A 25260-nucleotide genomic window follows, 5' to 3' on the forward strand; every position below is an offset into this window, starting at 1 on the left:
CCTCAACGGGATACCTAGGCACCACAACAGCTCGGTCATATTTCTCGTAAGATTTCTATTTCTTTTATAATGGAAACTAGGACAGAATTTTTGAGATCCTCTCAAAAATTCATTTGAAGATAGACTTCTTCAGCAAATCAAGACTGAAGATCAAAATGCAACTGGGTAGGTTTTCTGAGTGGATATCAAAATTCCACAAGATGGCATTTTATAGAGAATCAAGTTGGAAATCATGTTGAAATGTTCAACTGGGACATAATATTTGAGATCATCTCAAAAATTCCACAAAAATGTCATTTGTTAAAACACTTATACTTATTATCATCGAGGCAAACTGGAACAAAATTTTGAGAAGGGACCTTAAAGTTCCAGAATGAGAAACCTCATAATTAACAAAGCAAGTTATAAGAGTTTTTCCATATTTTAGACTAGGGCAGAATTTTTAAGGAGGGACGCAAAAAATTCCATCAAGACTATCTTACAAAGGACGGACGAGCGTGTAAGCCAACTGCATGAAGGAGCATGAAGACAAGACCAACACAAATCAGTCTTTCAAACTAAGAATTTTTCTTTAGATATAGGAACATCAAAGTCACATAAATGGCAATGTAAAGCTATATATCAAGTGTGAAAAAGGCGTCATTTACACCTATCGTGGCCTCATCAAGATAACTTAGAAAACTTTCCATCTCATTTATCTTTATTTCATTATGTTGCCTCAAGTGATTTATAAGCAGTTTCTTTTTATTTTGCAGGAATATTGAAGACAAACGTTAATAGATTCTTTCAAAGTTTTAAGGAACAACGTGTTGGAGGATCACTAGTGACGAGTCACAATCATTGTCACAATTAGGCTCACCACAACCTATTCTTGATAAGACGAATTACTTAATCTAGCACTTTCTCTTTAATTTTATTTTTTACTTCATCATCGATACTATTGTTTGGTGTCAAGCTTTGCATGTGATAGTATTGGTAAAGTCAGGATAATCTGTGAAATCGACATTATATCTGAATATGATAAAAAACGACACTATCTTAGAAGTGTTGCAAGGTAAAATCACCAAGTCTATCACATCAGAAAAAATGTTGGAGATCACAATATCCTCATGACAGTTGTAGTTATCGAAAAGTTAGAAGTTTTCGACAATAATTGAAGAAGTCGACAACAAACTCAAATTTTGTTGAGTTTGTCAAGGAAGACGGGAGTGACTTTAATTTTTGTGTGAAAGAATTAAGTCATTCACATCGATAATTCTATTTCTTTAAAGGCAGAGTCATAGTCGCGACGTGCATATACGTCGATATAATTTTTTTTAGTATGATTGTCACATAGCAATTTAGGCAGACGTGTTTCTTGACAATGTCAGGGTCAAGATTTCAAAATTTGTTTGGTATCCACCCCATAAGTGGATTATATGTTTTGATTGGCTAATCAAAGATTTTAGTATATAATTTTGTTGGGCAATCCACCCCATAAGTGGTTCGTATATTTGTTTGTCTATTTCAGGTTTCTATTTTGAACTATGTTGGATAATTATTGAGTATCCACCCCGTTACAGTTGGATTATTATCGAACCATCTACCTCGTTACAGTTGGAATATTATCGAGTCATCCACCTCGTTATAGTTGGAATATTATCGAGTCATCCACCTCATTACAGTTGGAATATTATCAAGTCACCCACCTCGTTACAGTTGGAATATTATCGAGTCATCCACCTCAATACAGTTGGAATATTATCGAGTCACCCACCACGTTACGGTTGAAATATTATCAAGCCATCCACCTTGTTACATTTGAAATATTATTAAGCCATCCACCTTATTACAGTTGGAATATTATCGAGTCATTCACCTCGTTACAGTTGGACTATTATCGAGCCATTCACTTTGTTACGGTTGGAATATTATGGAGCCGTCAATTTCGTTACAGTTGGAAAATTATCGAGGCATCCACCTTGTTACAGTTTGAATATTATCGAGCCATTCACCTCGTTATAGTTGGAATATTATCGAGTCATCCCCCTAGTTACAGTTGGAATATTATCGAGCAATACACCTCGTTACAGTTGGATATTATCGAGTCATCCACCTCATTACAGTTGGAATATTATCGAGCCATCCACCTCGTTACAGTTGGAATATTATCGAGTCATCCACCTCCTTACAGTTGGAATATTATCGAGTAATCCACCTCGTTACAGTTGGAATATTTTTTAGCCATCCACCTCGTTACAATTGGAATATTATCGAGCCATCCACCTCATTACAATTGGAATATTATCGAGTTATCCACATCGTTACAATTGGAATATTATCGAGTCATCCAACTCGTCATAGTTTGAATATTATCGAGTCATCCACCTCGTTATAGTTGGACTATTATCGAGCCAACCACCTCATTATAGTTGGAATATTATCGAGCCATCCACCTCATTACAGTTGGAATATTATCAAGCAATCGACCTCCTTACAGTTGGAATATTATCAATACATCCACCTCGTTACTGTTGGAATATTATCGAGCTATCCACCTCATTACTGTTGGAATATTATTAAGCGATCCACCTCGTTACAATTGGAATATTATCGAGCCATCCATTTCGTTACAGTTGGAATACTGTCGAGTCATCCACCTCGTTACAGTTGGACTATTATCGAGCCATCCACCTCGTTACAGTTGGACTATTATCGAGCCATCCACCTCGTTACAGTTGGAATATTATCGAGCCATGCACCTCGTTATAGTTGGAATATTATCGAGTCATCCACCTTGATACAGTTGGAATTTTATCTTGCCATCCACCTCGTTACAGTTGGAATACTATCAAGTCATCCACCTCAATACAGTTGGAATATTATCGAGTCACCCACCACGTTACGGTTGAAATATTATCAAGCCATCCACCTTGTTACATTTGAAATATTATTAAGCCATCCACCTTATTACAGTTGGAATATTATCGAGTCATTCACCTCGTTACAGTTGGACTATTATCGAGCCATTCACTTTGTTACGGTTGGAATATTATGGAGCCGTCAATTTCGTTACAGTTGGAAAATTATCGAGGCATCCACCTTGTTACAGTTTGAATATTATCGAGCCATTCACCTCGTTATAGTTGGAATATTATCGAGTCATCCCCCTAGTTACAGTTGGAATATTATCGAGCAATACACCTCGTTACAGTTGGATATTATCGAGTCATCCACCTCATTACAGTTGGAATATTATCGAGCCATCCACCTCGTTACAGTTGGAATATTATCGAGTCATCCACCTCCTTACAGTTGGAATATTATCGAGTAATCCACCTCGTTACAGTTGGAATATTTTTTAGCCATCCACCTCGTTACAATTGGAATATTATCGAGCCATCCACCTCATTACAATTGGAATATTATCGAGTTATCCACATCGTTACAATTGGAATATTATCGAGTCATCCAACTCGTCATAGTTTGAATATTATCGAGTCATCCACCTCGTTATAGTTGGACTATTATCGAGCCAACCACCTCATTATAGTTGGAATATTATCGAGCCATCCACCTCATTACAGTTGGAATATTATCAAGCAATCGACCTCCTTACAGTTGGAATATTATCAATACATCCACCTCGTTACTGTTGGAATATTATCGAGCTATCCACCTCATTACTGTTGGAATATTATTAAGCGATCCACCTCGTTACAATTGGAATATTATCGAGCCATCCATTTCGTTACAGTTGGAATACTGTCGAGTCATCCACCTCGTTACAGTTGGACTATTATCGAGCCATCCACCTCGTTACAGTTGGACTATTATCGAGCCATCCACCTCGTTACAGTTGGAATATTATCGAGCCATGCACCTCGTTATAGTTGGAATATTATCGATTCATCCACCTTGATACAGTTGGAATTTTATCTTGCCATCCACCTCGTTACAGTTGGAATACTATCAAGTCATCCACCTCATTACATTTGGAATATTATCGAGCCATCCACCTCGTTATAGTTGGAATATTATCGAGCCATCCACCTCGTTACAGTTGAAATATTATCGAGCCATCCAACTCGTTACGATTGGAATATTATCGAGCCATCCACCTCGTTACAGTTGGAATATTATCGAGCCATCCACCTCGTTACGATTGAAATATTATCGAGCCATCCACCTCGTTACAATTGAAATATTATCGAGCCATCCATCTCGTTACAGTTGGAATATTATCTAGCTATCCACCTCGTTACATTTGGAATATTATCGAGCCATCCACCTCCTTACAATTGGAATATTATCGAGTCATCTACCTCGTTATAGTTGGAGTATTATCGAGCCTTCCACCTCGTTACAGTTGGAATATTTTCGAGTCATCCACCTCGTTATAGTTGGAATATTATCGAGTCATCCATCTCGTTACTGGTGGAATATTATCGAGTATCCACCTCGTTACAGTTGGATTATTGTCAAGCCATTTAGTTCGTTGCAGTGATCACCGGAGTTAGCCACGCAGAAAACAAACAACGACGTTTCCAAAACTTCAACAAATTATGAGTTGTAATGGACATAAGGTGTTCGAAGGCGGTATCCATTAGCTTTTAGTCTCAATACTTCTTTATTTTCTAATCTAGTTGGAAAAGATGTTTATGCTTATCCATAAAGATATACTCTTTTATTATATGAATGATCTTTCTTTATTTGACCCAAGTCGCTAGCCAAAGAGGCACTATGTTTACTAATTATTTACTTTGAGTGTGCAGACATATACTGAACATACCTATATGACATCTTTCAATGCAAGAGTTATTTTTAAAACACCAAGACAATGGCGTATCCAGAAGAACATGCAAGAAGATAAGTGAAAAGTATAGTAAGAGATGCTACCACTTTTTCCAACGACAGTTTCTACTAACAAGTTTATTTCAGTCTTTGTCGAGGGCATCCAAGAGGAAGAATTCTCAAATCAAACCACAGGTGCGTACGACATCAACAAGGATGTAGTACAACGTGGAACTTTTTCTTTGCAGCGAACTAGGACATAGTCTGAATAGGAGTATCAAACTCTTAGGACGCGAGCTGAGGAGCGACTTCCACCACAATCAAACGACACCCCTATTAGAAGACATGTGGGTTTTTCTTACGGTTTATCGGTTTCGATTTCGCATTCGAAAAATTTTGGTTTTCGTCTGAAGCAACTTTCCAATCTCAGTGACAATGCGCCAAGAGCTTTGTAAATTATGTCAGTGTAAGTTCTTACTGATGGATGTGAAGAGCTCCATATTAATGGCTAAGAGGTTGCAAGCTTGTTTTTCTTTCTCAACTTATTTGTCACTCTTCCAAAATCGAAAGTTATCTAGCATAATAGATTTGTTTTTCAACTGATCGAGTTGAACAACAAATAACCCGGTTCCTTAGGCTTAAGGATATGTAGGCAGACTCAAGGTTGGAAACTCAGCTGTATTCCAACATTTGCTCTCAAATCTTATTCCCAAGTGTTCCAGTCTCTTCATAATTCTATATCGAGATGACTTTTGAGTTCTTTAAAAATCGTGTGTCAAATCAAGCTTATGGAACTACAAGTGGCCTGAGTTCTCATAAAGCCTGAGATATGTAGGAAACTTATCTTCAGGGTTCGGCAATAATTCCTAAAGTCCGTACCAAACGTCCTTATGCTGAAGGATGAATATATGGTCTGTTAAAATTGGATTCGTCAATTTCATTTGCATCGAATTTCTTTCATCATTCCAAGTCAAACGAGGGACAGTTGTTGACAAACAATTTTGGACCTCCACAATATAAATTAATCATTTCGAGCTTCTTCAATTTCAAACGATTTAAAATAATTATTTTTATAAAATTTCAAAATAATAATAATAATATAGTTTGAAAGTTATTTTAACAAGTTTTGTCACTTTTTATAATTTTTAGATAATATATATGTTTTACATAATTATGTATATAATTATTATATTTTATGATTATTCAAAAATCGTCTCAAAATTATTTTGTTTTAATTAAATATTTGGTTAATTAGTTTATTTATATAATAGTTTATATTTTTAAATTAATTACTTTATAATTAGGTTTATTATTTTATTTCGTTAAGATTAAGAGGCTCATTAATTAATTTATGTTAATTCATTTTGTTCAAGTTTTAACAGAATTAGGTTTATTGTTTAATTATAATTTTCCGCCAACATCTTAAACCCATCAAATGAACAAGCTTTGGGCCATTTTTCTTTAAATTTCAGCAGCCCAATTTAATTTTCCCTCAACGCAATTCACTTCTTCCTAGCCCAACATCAAATAACCCAAGACCACTAACAATCCAATACAACATACAACAGCAGTCAAGTCATCCAAACATACTGATCAACAACTTAAATTCCAACGACAATACCCGACCCCCTGCGTGTCTTCTTCTTCCAGAAATTTCAAAAGCTCTAGGAAGTCCCAGCGAACTCACAAGCAGAACTCTGAAAACCCAGAACCTTAAAATTGAAACAAAGTCCAGAATCGCAAGTCCAGCAGCGAAATTGAGCCCATTTTCGTGAGCAGCTTATCGCGTCCCTTTTCTCCGAAAATTGTATGATATCGTTCGAGAATCGATCCAGGTGTCTCCATCTCCGCATCTCACTCGTCTTTGCTCGAAAATCAGACGACCCATTTCGTTTTTCCATTCGGAGATTGGTACAAATTCCAGCTCGTCCCTTACCCCTTTGGAATTTCAAATTTTGAATTCAAATTCTACCTGTATCCCCCCCCCCCCCCCAAAATATGCCCTAATGCCCGAAAGGCGAGAGATGACGAGGTGAGGTGAGCGATAGGTGTTACCTTTTTATTTTAAAGAGTGTGATTTAATAATTAATAGGCAAAATTAGGGGTTTTTTTGGTGTTTTTGCAAACTTGGGCTCTTCTTCTCTCCATTGCGACCATCGCTATTCTATTTTCCTCTTCAATCGCGACTTAGGTATGTTCTTCTTCTTTAATTATTCTCCTCTTCTTCTTATTTTGTTCTTCTTATATTCTTCTTCTTCTTCTCTTATTATCTACTCTATTTTCCAGTGGTAGTGGCATGCTCTGTTTTTCTTTTTTATTTTGGAGCTACTGAACAATGAACTGACTGCGGCTACCATTATGTTTCTGTCTATATTTTTTTTTAAAAAAAAAATTCAATCTTTCAATATTTATTTCTACCCTACTTAATTTAGTTTTCTACTAATTAATATAGTATTTATTTGTCCATAAATAGTGAAGAAGAATAGACTTTTAGAGTTCTAGTATTGCTTGTCAATTGCCTTTGAATTATTGAGTTATTCAAGTTCTAGACTTTTAGTATCTACTATTAGTTTTTGAATTGAAATATTTGATAATATATTTCTATTGAGATTTTGGATATTTATATATGCAATTAAATATTGTAAATATTTGGTATTAATTGGCACCTCAATTCAAAAAGGCGAGCGGCTCGCCGCGAGGCGAGGCAGGCACTTGTCACCTTTTGTCGCCTTTCGCCGTCCAAAACACTGGTATACAGTGTGATATAGCAGTTGTATACACTGTATATGGTCACGAAAATGAGGCCAAAAGCCCCAAATTACAGCAGCTTGTTCTTTTGATGAAGTTGGGCCAAAGACCCATACATTTGTGTAGGATTTTGATAGTTTTAGGACAGGGAAATTGGGCCAAAAGCCCAACAATGGTGTAGCCCTTTATTTTAGTATTTAGGCTAAGTGGAAGAATGGTCAGGCCCAAAACAAAGTGCAATGGGAAATTTTTTGAACTATTTAGAATTAGGACAGGAGGAGAAAATTTGGGCCTGCCAGCCCTACATTGTCACAACCCAAAAACGGACGTGATGACAGTCGTCTTATCCCACCAAGACAAGTCAGCCTAATACCTAATTAACACGATGAATGCGAAAGTAAAAACAAGAAAAAGAAACTAACACCATCTACTAATGGGGAAATCATAATCAACTCAAAATTAAATCCCAAAACCTGGTAGTCACATGGACAAGCTTCTAAAGTATTACAATTGAATCGAAAGAAAGATAAAAGTCTCAAATGGCATTGTTTCTCGAATAGAACAAGATCATGCATAAAAGTAAGAAGGTCTGTTGAAATGACGAGCAGCTACGTCACAAACCTCCACAAGAAGCTTCGAAAAATAGGAGAATAGAGAGTATCACAAAGTTCCGGGCTCATAACCTACAAAAATGTAGAATCAATGGGTGAGTGAGTACCAATCTGAACCTCCAGAACTACAACCTGCAATAAAACTAGCCCAACCTAACAGTTCACAATTTACACAACACACAACTCAGAAAACAACACTCTAACAATTACATATCCTCAACAACAAACTCAATATTCATCAATCACAACTTCCACAGAAAGGCACTCACAAGACCAATAACACACAAGATCAAGTTCATCAATGATAAATATGTGCAATGCAATGATTTGCAATGTCAAGTATAGTGATGCATGTTTGACCTAACGATACACACCCGCTGTCTCTCAGTCCGGGACCCATAGGGGACATATCTGTCCATGCATCCATCACGGCGTACGATACGACCCTCAATATAAAGTATCTATCGCGGCGTGCGATACGTCCCTCGATATATAGTATCCATCGCGGCGCGCGATACGTCCCTCGAAATGGTACATCCTTTTATCACATAACACTTATCACAACCATGTCTCAGAACAAATGCAAATGACATGTTCACACAAATAATGAAGAGATGACTATTTTCATAACAATGCACAATTCACAACAATACAACCGTGATACAATATCAACAATTAATCAATAAGCCTTTCAAATCATTCTCAAACATCACACACCAACAATTAATCACATTACCTTTTTATTACCTTTTTTCCATCTTTAGAATTATTCAACATGGACAAGTCAACCCATCACCAATTCCCATTACTCCCCAACACATACCACAAGGAAATACACGATTCTATGCACTTAACAAGGGTTTAGAAATCCACTTGCCTCAATCAATCAAGAATTCCTTTCGGGACTTGAGTCTTCCCTTTTTGTTGAACTTCCAACTCAAAGCAATCTATCCACATTGATGATCACAATAAGATTGAAAAACTAACAACATCCATATCACTATATGTCTAAGATAGACCCAAAAATCATAGAGCACGAATCTATAATCAAGTTCTTAACCTTTGATGCCAATTGACATGTCAACTCTTTCAATTTTTCTCCAATTTTCAAGCCTAGGATTAAATTCCAATTCCTTCAAATACCATAAATCTAATGGTATTCATATAATATAATACACATAATATTTAAATATTTATCTCAATATATCAAAACTTGAACTATAATGTGATAATATAAGAAAACAATCTGAATCCAGTCAAGTTATACTAAAACGGTATTTAATCTTCAAACAAGGACCATACCGTACCTTATTTCGCCATTACTGTTTCTTCTCCATAACCAAATCATGATTACTCCTTTGTTTCTCATCATTACCTAATTAATTGCCTAGTAATTTTGTCCTCCCCCCCCCCCCCCCCCCTTTAGAAACTTTTTCATCCTTAGCAGTTAATGGAAAACAAATTAAAACTCAACAATTCACCTTCTCTTACCCAACCATCAGTAGATATAATAGATTTATATATAATCCCCTAATAATTAATGCATGTACCAAGAGATTTAGAGTCAAGTTTAGCATACTACCTGAAGCACCTACAATTATTTTCGTACTTCGGTGTCCGTAGTAGGGTTCTGCTCTTTTGTGATGTAATTAATAAATAATATCAACTTTATTTTACTCTAATTTATTCTTATGCATTTGCAAGGTGGTAAGGGTATTAAATAAATTATGGACTAGGCCCATTAACCACCTATTAAAAGTAATCATTTAAAATTGGCTCACTTATTAATTAACTATAGCTAAATGGATAGTTCCGAAAATCTCAAGCTAACTTCACCGACTAATCAGGAATGGCTCGGGGTGGCTATCGGGAGAGATAAAATGGTAACTTCCAAAAATGACCTTTCGGGTTATTACATTATCCACCACTAAGAATCATGTTTGTCCTCAAATATAAAGAATAAGAAAGAATGAAAGCCGACATTACCAAAAGCCTGAGGTATAATTTCCAGAGTCAATATTTATTTTTCCAAGTGAGCACATCCTTAAGACCATTCCATCAAGAGCAACTACTAAGAACTGAACTTTTGAATCAAACTTTGGAAGATCTACAAATCATGAGTGATTTTCAAGCTAGAAACTAACCCTAAACAGAAACCCATTGGACCATAACAGAACCATCGTGAGGAATCTTTTCTCACATAACAAGGATAACATTCTGAATCGATACCGGATACAACCAGAAGTGAACTTTAACCAACCACCATACACTCATAATTCACAAACCATCACAAATCTTATCAAGATTCCTTCTCACGACACAATGTTTCCACGATAAGTTATAAAAATCTAATCTTTAGACATCGGGAACTCATCAAGGGAGGATCAAACTTATCTAACCCAAAGAAGAAAATGATCAACTAACCACCTAACAAGCGATACATCTAAGTATACAAAACCTCCAACAACACTATCAGAATGTTAGATCAGTAGCTGTGATTATAGACAAACCTTAAAAATAGTAAAACTAGACTCAATGGTATTCACATTCAATCCCACCTAGTCGGACCGTGACCTTGACAATGAGATGAATAATCGTACTACTATAACTATTCATGGTAGCTCTCCTGTCATGCTACGAGCCTACACCCCAGACGTGGCTGACACTCAAGAACCATTGCTGGCCCCAAGCGAACCCTTGTTCTGGCTGACATACTTAGCAGAAGACTTAAACATAAGAAATAGTCTCAAATAAGAAACTTATGAAATAAACTTAGAATGCCTTTAAGGAAACATTCAAACTAGCCAAAATGGCTACTCAAGTCTCATAGCAAACCATTTGAAATACAAGAGACTAAAGAACTATAACTATCCATCTATGAAGCCTCTAAACAATGAGGGATGTCGGGACACCACCCCCAATTATCCTAACAACTGAAATACTAGAAAGCAAAGTAAAAGGAGTCCTCCAGAAAGTAAGAAGGCTCACCAACTGACTTTGAGTGCTCAACTGGATCAACAAAGCACTGGATGTTGATCCTGATTACATGTGTCTGCATCATAAAATGATGCAGGCCAAATGGCATCAGTACATTGAATGTACGAGTATGTGAGGGAAATACTAAACATAACATAAGCTTTAAAGGAATCTGAAAGAAAAACTTACCTTAGCTTTACTCAACTCATGAATAACTTAACTCAATATAAAGCAACAATACATATGCAATAAATAGAAAGCTTTTAAAATAGTAAAAAGCAACTCAGTTTGTTAAATAAATGCAATAAAAACTCAATTACATATAAAGTAATATAATACTATGGGAGTTTCCCTAACCGACAACCACCACTATGAGCCTAAGAAATGATACAGCGTCTTGCCTACACTGGCATAACTGTCCTATACTTTTCCGTCATATAGAACACCTTAACTAAGTGGATCTACTAGTCTATGCTAAAAAGCACTAAGCTGTCATCTAAAAAGTATGACCCTTTCTACCCATGATGGGTGCATGGTTTATGAAGACTTGAGTTATTATGAACTTGCATCCCCATATTGGTGCTCAATACTACTCCCAAAATATACTTAGCTCATGTGTTTGTAAAAACTAAACTCTTTCTTTGAATTGATATAATTACTCAAAACTTAGCTTAAATGCTCTTCTTGGAAATCGGTGTTTCATTTCTTGCTCAAATGTGAAAACATTTTAACTCTTGGGAATACTTAGTTCCGGTATAATCTTTGAAGAAAAGAACTTTTACTCTTACTATTTACTCAACTCAAAGCTTAAGTCTTAAAACAAGGTTAAAACGTTTGTAAAATACTTTTGGAAAACTCTATGAACTTCTCTTGACTTGACTCTTTCCTTGAATTGAATTATGGATTCAAGGATTGTGATTTGTAATAGGAAAGATCTCATGATGTCTAGGAGTGTTTTTACATAGTTAAACATGAGAAACGATCAAGAAATCACTGTCTGGAAGCAAGTCCGCGACGCGGAGATGCTTTTAAATTTTTTGATCACGAAATTAAATTTTGAAACAGAGGAATTTGCGTCCTCTCCACAACGCTGAGGTAATTTTTGTACACTGGGGGAGCAAGTCCCTGACGCGGACTTGCGTGCCAAAACCTGCTCGACTTTTTCCTTCTTCGTTTTCTCACCCAATTCGCCTAAATTCAATTCTTTTTCTCAAACTCTCTTTAAATTCAAATACCCAGTATGTATACCCAAGAATCTAACTCAAAACAACTCTTAAATTGACACGAATCCATCAAGAACTCCACAATCCCATCAAATCTCAAGAACTAAAGCAAACTTCAAGAACATCATACTTTCAAGTTTCTAGAAACGAATTTCGCTAAAACAAACATGATTGGTGTGTGGGTGAACGAACCCAACGCTATTAAAGTCTCACATACTTCTTTAGGGATCAACCCTTGTCGAAACGACTTCAACTCCGCAAGAAATCTCCAAGAACGCCTTGACCTTTCTCCTCTTTCTCCTCTTTTCTCTTCTCTCAAAGCCCTAGCATACTTCTTAATTGCGTAAACTGAACTAATTCAGTTTAGACCCCAAATAACTTACTAAAACTAAAATTAATTATTGGGTATGACAAACACCAAAATACCCTTCCAAAATCCGCTTTTGACTTTCCTTATCTAAACAGCCCAACTTCGAATGCGCATATCTCACTCATACGAACTTGGAATTGAGTAAACTTGGTGGCGTTGGAAAGATAATTCCAAGATATTTCCTACGGTATCTGGAAGCACATTAACTCATCCTGAGCTAGGAGTTATGGTCGTTTGAATTTGACCAAAACTCAAGCTTAACATAACTTAACCAATTTTCCAGATTTTTCATTTTTTCCAAAAACGACTCTTTCTAATTCTAGCTCATTCCAGTTCTTTCAAATATACTATAGATAAATGGATAGTTCCTAAATTCTCAAGCCAACTTCACCGACCAATCACAAATGGCTCGGGGAGACTATCGGTAGGGATACAACGGTAATTTCCAAATATGATCTTTTGAGTCATTACAAACACCTTGAAATTTGGACAAGAGTCCAAGTTATTTTTTTATTTCTTTACTATTCTATTTTATTGTTATTTGTTTGTTTAGCTCTAACTTTTTTTTATTTGGTTTTAATTTAATTAACTACCCAAAAGATAGTCATTTCTACTTTTTATGTTCAAAATATTTATATTTTATTTATTACTTATTTTATTAGTTGTCTTGTTAATATATGAGTTAGTTTCCTTAAAAAATCTCCTTTAGATTTATTTCCTTCCAAATAAAAACATGTTTTATTTCCTAATCAATTTTTCAAGTTAGTCAAATCGTTGGTCAACCGCAAGTTAGCAGACATTCCGAGGGCCTAACACCTTCTTGGAATGTAAATTGAACCCCGAACCTCTTTGGATTTCAAATGATTTTATTCTTTTTAAATCTTTTGAAATAATTATAAGTTTTCTAGATTTCTTTAAAAAATTAAGTGGTGACTCTCTTTGGAAAATCGATTTTTCTTTAAAACATAGGTTAAGTCGATTTTTTCAAAACTAAAAGTCTTTTGTTTCTAAAACAATGTTAATACACCATCTCCCCCTTGTTCAAAAGTCGTCACTTTCTGCTTATGAACTTTTGCCTTCAATTAAAGCAAAATAGGGTCTTGGCCTTGTTTCTCTTTCACTTCGAACACTAATGATGATTCAGCCCTATTCATCATCACCACTCCACCTTCATTGGAATCCATTAACCGGACTCCCAATCGTGCAAGTCTATTCACATCTTTTGCTAACTCTTTCTTGTCCTCCTTAACATGGGCCGTACTAACCATAGAGTACCTACTCAAGGTATCAGAAACAACATTAGCCTTACCTGGGTGATAGAGAATACGCATGTCATAATTCTTGAGTAACTCCAACTACCTCCTCAGTCTGAGATTAAGCTATTTCTGACTGAATACATACTGAAGACTCTTGTGATCGGTGAACACATCAACATGAACACCATAAAGATAGTGACACCATATTTTCAAAGCAAACACTACAACTGCCAACTCTAGATTATGGATTGGGTAATTCCTCTCGTGAATATTAAGTTGTCTAGAGGCATAATCTATAACTTTGCCATTCTGCATCAATACACAACCCAATCCAACTCTGGATGCATCACAATATACAACAAAACCTTGTGTACCCTCTGGTAAAGTCAATATTGGGCAGTAGTAGTCAACCTAGTTTTCAATTTCTAAAAGTTTTTCTCACAAGCTTCAGACCATTGAAACTTAATTGTTTTCTGAGTCAACATGGTCAACGGGGATGAAATACATGAGAACCCCTCGACAAATCTTCTATAATAACCGACCAAACCTAAGAAACTCTTAATATCAGTCGTAGATGTGGGTCTAGGCTAGTTCTGCACTGCCTCAATCTTTTGAGTGACAACTCGAATCCCATCACCTGAAACAATGTGGCCTAAGAATGCCACGGACTCAAGCCAAAACTCACACTTAGGGAATTTAGCATACAAATCTCTATCCTTGTGAGTTTGAAGAACTACTCTTAGGTGACTAGCATGATCCTTCTCATTCCTCGAATAGATTAGAATGTCATCAATGAATACGATAACAAACATATCTAGAAAAGTCTTAAACACTTTATTCATAAGATCCATGAATGTTGCAGAAGCATTAATCAAACCAAATGGCATGACTAGAAACTCATAATGACCATAGCGGGTCCTGAAAGCTGTCTTAGGGATATCACTTTCTCTTATATTTTATGATTATTCGAAAATCATCTCAAAAAGATTTTGTTTTAATTAAATATTTGGTTAATTAGTTTAGTTATATAATAGTTTATATTTTTAAATTAATTAGTTTATAATTAAGTTTATTATTTTATTTCGTTAAGTTTAAGAGGATCATTAATTAATTTATGTTAATTCATTTTTTTCAAGTTTTAACCGAAATTGGTCATTGTTTAATTACATTTTTCCGCCAACATCTTAAACCCATCAAAAGAACAAGCTTTGGGCCTTTTTTCTTTAAATTTCAGTAGCTCAATTTAATTTTCCCTCAACCCAATTCAGTTCTTGCTAGCCCAATATCAAATAACCCAAGACCACCAACAATCCAATACAACATACAACAACAGCCAAGCCATCCAAACATACTGATTAATAACCCAAATTCCAGCGACAATAACCGACTCCCTGCATGTCTTCTTCTTCCAGAAATTCCAGAAGCTCCAGGAAGTCCCAACAAACCCAGAAGCAGAATGCTGAAACCCAGAACCTCATTTTCGTGAGTAGCTTGCAACGTCCTTCTCCTCCTACAAATCGTACAAAATCATTCGAGAATCGATCCAGTTGTCTCCATCTCCGCATCTCACTCGTCCTTGCTCTAAAATTCGACGACCCATTTCATTTTTTCGTTAGAGATTGGTACAAATTCCAGCTCGTCCCTTATCCCTTTGGAATTTTCAAATTTTGAATTCAAATTCCACCTGTTCCCTCCCCCCTCCCCCGAAAATATGCCCTTATTCCCTCCTATAAATAGTCCCCTATTCTTCTTTGTTAAGGTTTGGGAAAAAATAGTTGGAATTAGAGAAAAATACATTGAACTACTAGCTATACACAATTATATACAAATATTTAGGAAATAGGCTTTGAAGTTATAGAGATTGGGGATCAAATTTCTACTCTCATTTGTTTCTGTTCTATTCATCGACGTTCTTGGAGTTGCATTCCATTGGTGGTGAAGTCGTCTCCTGCTCGTCTAGTCTCAGTTCGCTGCCCAAAGAGAGGTAAACATCTTCTTAATTTTGTTCCATTTAATTCCTAGTTGTTCTATGTCTTCTATTTTAAGTGTTCTTGATTGTGTTTTAGTTCTCATATCTAAGTCAGCTTGATAATTGTCTCTGTGTTATTTTATATTATGTTCTTTTGAATTTCTTGACTATTGATGATTATATTTTGTTGTGACCTTCTTTCTTGTATAAGTTTGTTTACTGTTCCACTATGAACGAAAAAGGAACTTGTTTTAGCCTAAATCCAGCCCTTTGGAATGGTTTAAATTCTCATAGTTGCTTAATTTTTTTTTAGTCTCTTAGTTGTTGTTTTATTTCAATCATCTGCTTCATCTAGAATTGGCTATTCTTGTTGTGGTGTTGTGATTGTCCAATTTTTGGTTAACTGAATCTTAGTAAGCTTCAAATTAATCTTTATTTCCTCATTTTTGACAATTTCTGATGCATAGAAATGTTCTAATCTCTTATGTTTAATAATTTTTTGTTCTATCTAACTCACATCGAGATGAGAGAACCCAAAAATATAATTGTTAGGATAGATATTTTTTTTCGGTTTTCAACTCAGTTTGTTACTATTTGTTTAGCTTCAATTTCTTATTGTATTAAGAATTGTTGCCTAATAGTGCTATCCTCCAATATTATGCTCTTTCTGCCTTTTGCTTTGTTTATGATTGCCCTATCTTGCTATTATGTCTCCTCTATTAAGCCTAATTATGTCTAGTTGTAGTTAATTTTTATTCTTATTTCTCTTGTTTTAGAAGTTTTGGAAGTTTGATAATATATGGTTAGTAGCTGTTATTGCATACTACTTTTTGGTTAATAATTGTATCTTTATGAGTGATAGTTCTCATGCCTAAATTGTTTGAATTAAGCACTAGTGAGAATCATGTTTGTCTTCTTTGTGAGGTTTAGGCTCTAAAATAGTAGCATGAGTATGTACATCATTAATTTCTTATATTAAATACGTGAATTGTCACTTATGTTTTTTTTGTTTTTGTTGCATGTGGAATCTGCCTGAGTTCATCATGAACTCCTATTTCCTTCCTCTTGCATTTCGAGAGAGCCATAACGGCTCGAATTTCTTCATTTTCAAATCAGTTGAACAATGGAATTGAAGAATAGTGCTGGAAAATTAAATTTGCAGGTCTCGGAGCTGATATATAAATGTATACAATGTGATATAGCAGTTGTATACATTGTATACAGTCACGAAAATGAGGCCGAAAGTCCCAAACTACAACAACTTGTTCTTTTGATGAAGTTGGGCCAATGACCCACATATTTATGTAGATTTTTTATAGTTTTAGGATAGGGAAATTGGGCCAAAGGCCCAACAATGGTGTAGCCCTTTATTTTAGTATTTAGGACAAGTGGAAGAATGGGTTAGGCCCAAAATAAAGTGCAATGGACAATTTTTTGAACTATCTAGAATTAGGACAGAAGGAGAAAATTTTGGCCTGCCAGCCTAACACCTTGAAATTTGGACAAGAGTCCAAGTTTATTTTTTTTATTTCTTTACTATTCTCTTTTAGTTTTATTTGTTTGTGTAGCTCTAACTTTTTTTTATTTTGGTTTTAATTTAATTAACTACCTAAATGATAGTCATTTCTTCTTTTTATGTTCAAAATATTTATATTATTTTATTACTTATTTTATTAGTTGTCTTGTTAATATATGAGTTAGTTTGATTAAAAAAATCCCCTTTAAATTTATTTCCTTCTAAATAAAAACATGTTTTATTTCTTAATCAATTTTTCAAGTTAGACAAATGTTTTAGTCAAATCGTTGGTCAACCGCAAGTTAGCAGTCATTCCGAGGGCCTAACACCTTCTAAGAATGTAAATTGAACCCCGAGCCCTTTTTGATGTCAAATGATTTTATTTTGTTTAAATCTTGTGAAAAACATATAAGTTTTCTTGATTTCTTTAAAAAAATTAAGTGACGACTCTCTTTGGAAAATCGATTTTTTCTTTAAATCATAGGTTAAATCGAATTTTTCGAAACTAAAAGCCTTTTAGTTCTAAAATAGAAATGGTGACTCTGTTGGGGATTTAATTAATGTCTAGCTGTAATGATTTGACTATTTGACTACTTATTATTAATTGTTGAATTGTTTGTATGCTTTACATGTTAAATTGCTATAAACTATCATTGCATTCATGACATTTTCCAACATGTATGTATAGTCTATTAAAAATGGTTTTTGCGTAATCGCAGTCGGGCTTTTTATACTCGACCCTATTTCGGAATGATCGGCAATTTATTGATTCGTCAGGTGTCCAATGGTTGTCGTGAGTTCCAGCCGAAGTTTTCTGCTTGGGTCCTGATCATTCAAAAGCCACTCTTAGTCAACTAGCGTAGAGTGAAACCAAATCCCAGATTTAGTGCATTTGAACTAAGTTGACACAACACCCAAGGCATGTTGGGCCTATTAGAAGCCCACCTTGTGTATATTTGGCCCATTGGTCAATAAAAATAATCATGCTTATGTGTTTAAATTTGAAGGAAGTATATGTCATTTGGCAAAACATTGTCTCTTGGGGATGGGAGTTTAATTGGTTATTTAAATGAAAGAAGAACCAAATTACGATTGCATCTGAAGAGGTTGGCATTCTGAGATGGTAAGAAGCTCAAGAACGAAGGACCTTCCATGAAAGCTTAGTTTAGGATTGTACCCCTGCGTGGGACTGATCATTTTGTATCTCATTTCCCCTATTATGTATCCCCATTCAATTTATTCGTAAAACTTGCATAAATTTGGGTTTTGGGGGCAATGGAATGTTTCAAACAACGTTATACATCCTTCAAATCATTAGGCCTATCCTTGACACAAAAGGGTCACATATATGTTTAAAACGCACAATATCTATTTATGTGTTATAACTTCTTATGTGAATATGTTGCTTTATTTGGAGATATTCTAGCTCACTCCTCTTCGAATTGTTTTTAGAACCCCCTAAGAATAAATATCAAGTCACTATCAAACGTTCGAATCATTAGTTTCCCAAAAAATTTCGAATTTCATTTTTCAAATCTTACTTTCTCATTTCAAAAAAAAGGTTAACCCTCCATCTCAAATCGAAAGAGATTCAAGTTGGTCGAACTACGTATGACCGGAATTCTCCTTCGTGAGATACGTAGGCAACCTTTCAAGGCTTGGTCCCCATTTTCGAGAAATCCTATCTTTTTTCAACTCTTAGAAGGAAATTAGAGTTACATCTCAATCGAAAATCAAAAGTACGACAATACAATATACTTTGTCTCAACTCAAGTCGACGTTACTTTCACTAATTCCAAAATCAAATGGACAAATTTTTGTCTATTTAGTCATCTCTTATATCAGTGGGTTATTTTATCTTTGAATGAAACAACTCTTGTGTGTTTATTACGTTGTGTGTGATATCTTGTAGTGCCTATTACCTACACAAACTAACACATTTATCTTTTGAATTATTTTTCTTTGTCAGGTACTCAAAACTGATTTGTGTTGAGAAATTGGTTGAACATTCAAAGTTCTCAAAGATCCCCCCTATCAAAATTTGTTGAAAGGAAAAACGACCCAAAATAGTGAGAATACTGGCTAACTAAAGTTGCTATAGTTCAGCTCTTTGTCGTTGATCAAAATGAGTTAATTGCACAGTTGATGCAACAGATTGCTGAAATGAGGATTAAGCTCCAGAAAAAGAAAGATTTGCCAATTTCGACTGTCGATGTTAACAATCTAGGAGATGGAAGACTTCCACTCCATTTTCCTCGTCTGAGTTCAAACTCGGAACATGTCTTGAATAACCCACTCTCCAACCCTGCTTAAAATCCCTCAACTATCAACATAACTACCCCAAATCTTCATCACACCAGCACTTCATACCAAGCACCACCTCCTCTTCAAAACCTGAATACCAACCCTCAAGTCTTCCATCCCCCTCAAAATCAAAATGCTAGCAACTCTTAAACATTCCCTCCATTTCAAAGCCTAAATGTCAACAATCCTCAAACATCCCATTTCATGTACTAGACCCCTGCACAAGGCATTCAAAATCTACCAAACACTCAACCCTTACCTCCAAAAGTCACTTTTAATATCCCAGTCCAAACCGAACTACACCTTCACTGTACTGCCTATTACGAACTTGACCACTATGAAGAGAAGGAGAAGGAGTGGACGGCTAAAGAGGAAATGACTAAGCAGATCATGAAGGAAGAGATTGCAGAAGCGATAAAAGAACTTCATTACTCTTCAGCTGTTGTGGGGTTGAACTACGAAAATTTATGCATTCATCCGGATTTGGACCTTCCGGAAGGGTTCAAAGTGCCAAAGTTCATCACTTTTTATGGATCTGGAAATCCTCTAACACATCTGAAAGTCTATTGTGATCAACTCGTGGGAGTTAGCAAAAATGAAGCATTATTGATGCGTCTCTTCAGTCAAAGTGTAAATCGGGAAGCTCTGGAGTGGCTTACATCACAAGAATTAAAACAGTGAATGAGTTGGAATCCACATGCAAAGGATTTCACTGAAAGATTTGGACATAATGTAGAAGTTGCCCTTGATCGCTACTATTTGGAGAAGATCAAACAGAAGTCCATAAAAAACTATCTAGAGTACGCTCTTCGTTGGAGAAAACAGGTTGCAAGAGTTCAAACTCCCTTGTCTAAACGTGAGACCACTGAAATGTTTATTCGAACTCAAAAGCCTGAACACTATGAAAGAATGTTGTGTATGATGGGAGAAAAAATTGTTGAGATCGTCAAGGTGGGAGAAGCTTTGGAAGATGGTTTCAAGACTGGAAAAGTCACAAACCTTACCGCATTGCAAGCTAATGGAAAAGTTACCAGAATTAGTGAAATGGATATATCAAAGGGAAAAGAAGAAGAGGTATACGTTGTCATGGCTACCCATATGCGATCAGCTCCACAAAGAAAATATCGAAACCACAATGTCAATCAGAAAGGATTTCCCCGTCCAAACTTTAGGAAGGCTCCTAATGTGTTTACACCATTAAGGGAATCTCAAACTAAACTTTATGAAAGGTTGAAAGCAACGGGTATATTCCATACCATAGAAGGAAGACCAGCCAATCTTTTGGGAAAATTTTATAGAGCTGACCATATATGTGCTTATCATTCAGGACCTTTTGGACACGATACAGAGAATTTTTCGACCCTCAAGCACAAGATTCAAACATGATCCACAATAATTTGATCAATATTAAGGAAACCACCTCAAGGGATAACGTATTGAATGCTTAAGAGTAAGCGCAAGACATTTTTGAACGGAGTCATTTAAAGATATTCATCATCAAAGGTTGAAAAGAAGTATGCCAGTATTGGTCGAATTTTGCATACGATGTTATTGTTATCTTTCTTTTGAAAATGCATATTTAGTCTCTTTCTTCCCATTTTCTCGCACATTCTTGATACATGAACAACGTCTAACTTGAATTCTCAAGAATGAGATACGTAGGCGGCCTGTGTCGGCCTCGATCACCCCTACCGTAAGATTTCTATTTCTTTTATAATGGAAATGGGGACAGAATTTTTTAGAGGATCTCAAAAATTCATTTGAAGATAGACTTCTTCAACAAGTCAAGACTGAAGATCAAAATGCAACTTGGTAGGTTTTTTGAGTGGATCTCAAAATTCCACAAGATGGCATTTTCTAGAGAATCAAGTTGGAAATCATGTTGAAATGTGCAACTAGGACAGAATTTTTGAGATCATCTCAAAAATTCCACAAAAATGTCATTTGTTAAAAGACTTAACACTTATTATCATTGAGGCAAACTAGGACAGAATTTTGAGGAGGGACCTCAAAATTTCAAAATGAGCAACCTCATAATTAACAAAGCAAGTTATAAGAGTTTTTCCGTATTTTAGATTGGGACAGAATTTTTGAGGAGAGACCTCAAATATTCCATCAAGACTATGTTACAAAGGATGGAAGAGTATGTAAGCCAACTGCATGAAGGAGCATGAAGACAAGACCAACACAAATCAGTCTTTCAAACTAAGAATTTTTCTTTGGATGTAGGAACATCGAAGTCACATAAATGGCAATGTAAAGCTATCAAGTGTGAGAAAAGGCATCATTTACACCCATCGTGGCCTCATCAACATAACTTAGAAAACTTTCCATCTCATTTTATTTTCATTTCATTATGTTGCGTCAAGTGATTTATAAACAATTTCTTTTTATTTTGCAGGAATATTGAAGACAAACGCTAATAGATTCTTGGAAAGTTTTAAGAAATAACGTGTTGTAGGATCGCTAGTGATGAGTCACGATCAAAGTTGCAATTAGGCTCACCACAACATGATCTTGATAAGCCAAATGACATAATCTAGCACTTTATCATTAAATTTATTCTTTACTTCATCGTCGATACTAATGTTTGGTGTAAATCTTTGCACGTGATAGTATTGGTAAAGTCAGGATCATCAGTGAAATCAACATCAAATCTAAAGATGATCAAAAGCGACACTATCTTAGAAGTGTTGCAAGGGAAAATCATCAAGTCCATCACATCAGAAATGATGTTGGAGATCACAATATCCTCATGATAGTTGAAGTTATCGAAACGTTACAAGTTTTCGACAACAATTGAAGATGTCGGTAACAAACTCAAATTTTGTTCAGTTTGACATGAAAGATGGGAGTGACTTTAATTTTCATGTGAAAGAATTAAGTCATTTACCTCGATAATTTTATTTTTTTGAAATACAAAGTCGTAGTTGCGACGTGCATATACATCGATATAATTCTTTTTAGTATGATTCTCACGTAGCAATTTAGGCGTACGTGTTTCTTGACAATGTCAAGGTCAAGATTTCAAAATTTGTTAGGTATCCACCCAATAAGTGGATTATATGTTTTGATTGGCTGATCAAAGATTTAAGTATATAGTTTTTTTGGGAGATCCACCCCATAAGTGGTTCGTATATTTGTTTGTCCATTTCAGGTTCCTATTTTGAACTATGTTGGATAATTATCGAGTACCCACCCCGTTAGGGTTGCAATATTATCGAGTCATCCACCTCATTATAGTTGGAATATTATAGAGTCATCCACCTCGTTAAAGTAGGAATATTATCGAGCCATCAACCTCGTTACAATTAGAATATTATCGAGTCATCCACCTCATTACAGTTGGAAAATTATCGAGTCATCCACCTCGTTACAGTTGGAATATTATCGAGTCATCCACCTCATTACAGTTGGAATATTATTGAGCCATCCAGATCTTTACAGTTGGAATATTATTGAGCCATCCACCTCATTACAGTTAGAATATTATCACGCCATCCACCTCGTTACAGTTGCAATATTATTGAGCCATCCACCTCGTTACAGTTGCAATATTATCGATCCATCCACCTTGTTACAGTTGGAATATTATCGAGTCATCCACCTCGTTACAGTTGGACTCTTATCGAGCCAACCACATTGTTACAGTTGAAATATTATCGATCCATCCACCTCGTTACAGTTGGAATATTATCGAGTCATCCACCTAATTACAATTGGAATATTATCGATCCATTCACCTCGTTACTATTGAAATATTATCGAGTCATCCACCTCGTTACTATTGGAATATTATCGAGTCATTCACCTCGTTACTATTGGAATATTATCAAGTGATTTACCTCGTTACAGTTGGAATATTGTTGAGTAATCTACCTCATTACAGTTGAACTATTATCGAGTCATTCACCTCGTGACAGTTGGAATATTATCGAGTCATCCACCTCGTTACAGTTGAAATATTATCGATCCATCCACCTCATTAAAGTTGGAATATTATCAAGCCATCCACCTCATTACAGTTGGAATATTATCGAGTCATCCACCTCATTACAGTTGGAATACTATCGAGCCATCCATTTGTTACAGTTGGATTATTATCGAGCCATCCACCTCATTACGGTTGGAATATTATCGAGCCATCCACCTCGTTACGTTTGGAATATTATCGAGTCATCCACCTCATTACAGTTGGAATATTATTGAGCCATCCACCTCATTACAGTTGGAATATTATCGAGCCATCCACCTCGTTACATTTGGAAAATCATCGAGCCATCAACCTCATTACGCTTAAAATATTATCAAGCCATCCACCTCGTTACAATTGAAATATTATCGAGCCATCAACCTCGTTACAGTTGGAATATTATTGAGTCATCCACCTCGTTACAGTTGGAATATTATCGAGTCATCTACCTCGTTACAGTTTGAATATTATCGAATATCCACCTCGTTACAGTTGGATTATTGTCAAGCCATTTAGTTTATTGCAGAGATCACCGGAGTTAGCCACACAGAAAACAAACGACGACATCTCCAAACCCTCAACAAATTATAAGTTGTAATGGACATACGGTGTTCGAAGGTGGTATCCATTATCTTTTAGTCTCAATACTTCTTTATTTTCTCATCTAGTTGAAAAAGTTGTTTATGCTTATCCATAAAGATATACTCTTTTATTATATGAATGATCTTTCTTTATTTTTTCACCCAAGTCACTAGCTAAAGAGGCACTATGTCTATAGATTATTTACTTTGAGTGTGCAGACATATACTGAACATACCTATATGACATCTTTCAATGCAAGAGTTATTTTTAAAACACCAAGACAATGTCGTATCCACAAGAACGTGCAAGAAGATAAGTGAAAAGTATAGTAAGAGATACTACCACTTTTTCCAACGACAGTGTCTACTAATAAGTTTATATCAGTTATTGTCGAGAGTATCCAAGAGGAAGAATTCTCAAATCAAACCACAGGTACGTACGACATCAACAAGGATGTAGCACAACGTGTAACTTTTTCTTTGCAGCGAACTAGGACATAGTCTGAATAGGAGTATCAAACTTTTAGGACGCGAGCTGAGGAGTGACTTCCACCACAATCTAATCACACCCCTATCAGAAGGCTTGTGGGTTTTTCTTAGGGTTTATCGATTTCGGTTTCGCATCTGAAAAATTTTGGTTTTCGTCAGAGGTAACTTTCCAATCTGAGTGACAATGTGCCAAGAGCTTTGTAAACTATGTCAGTGTAAGTTCTTACTTATGGATGTCAAAAGCTCCACATTCATGACTAAGAGGTTGCTAGCTTTTTTTTTCTTACTCAACTTATTTGTCACTCTTCCAAAATTGAAGGTCATTTAGCATAATATATTTCTTTTTCAACCGATCGAGTTGAACTACAAACAGTCTGATTCCTTAGGTTTAAGGATATATAGGCGGACTCAACGTTGAAAATTTGGCTATTTTCCAACATTCGCTCTCAAATCTTATTTCTAAGAATTCCG

At 35.6% G+C, this 25260-nt stretch overlaps 1 long non-coding RNA gene across 1 annotated transcript; it reads right to left on the reverse strand.

Annotated features, from left to right (window-relative positions):
- Positions 1–2088: 2088 nt before the first annotated feature.
- LOC125812035 (uncharacterized) lies at positions 2089–23171 on the reverse strand. The gene is made up of 4 exons (XR_007441962.1): positions 23116–23171; positions 3761–3862; positions 2640–2707; positions 2089–2163 (listed from the first exon to the last, which is right to left on the reverse strand). It is a non-coding gene; the product is annotated as an uncharacterized LOC125812035 (long non-coding RNA).
- Between the last annotated feature and the right edge of the window lie 2089 nt (positions 23172–25260).

The sequence above is a fragment of the Solanum verrucosum genome, unplaced genomic scaffold, assembly GCF_900185275.1.
Source record: "Solanum verrucosum unplaced genomic scaffold, falcon-dt-bn FXZP01000010.1, whole genome shotgun sequence".
NCBI classification, from domain to species: domain Eukaryota; kingdom Viridiplantae; phylum Streptophyta; class Magnoliopsida; order Solanales; family Solanaceae; genus Solanum; species Solanum verrucosum.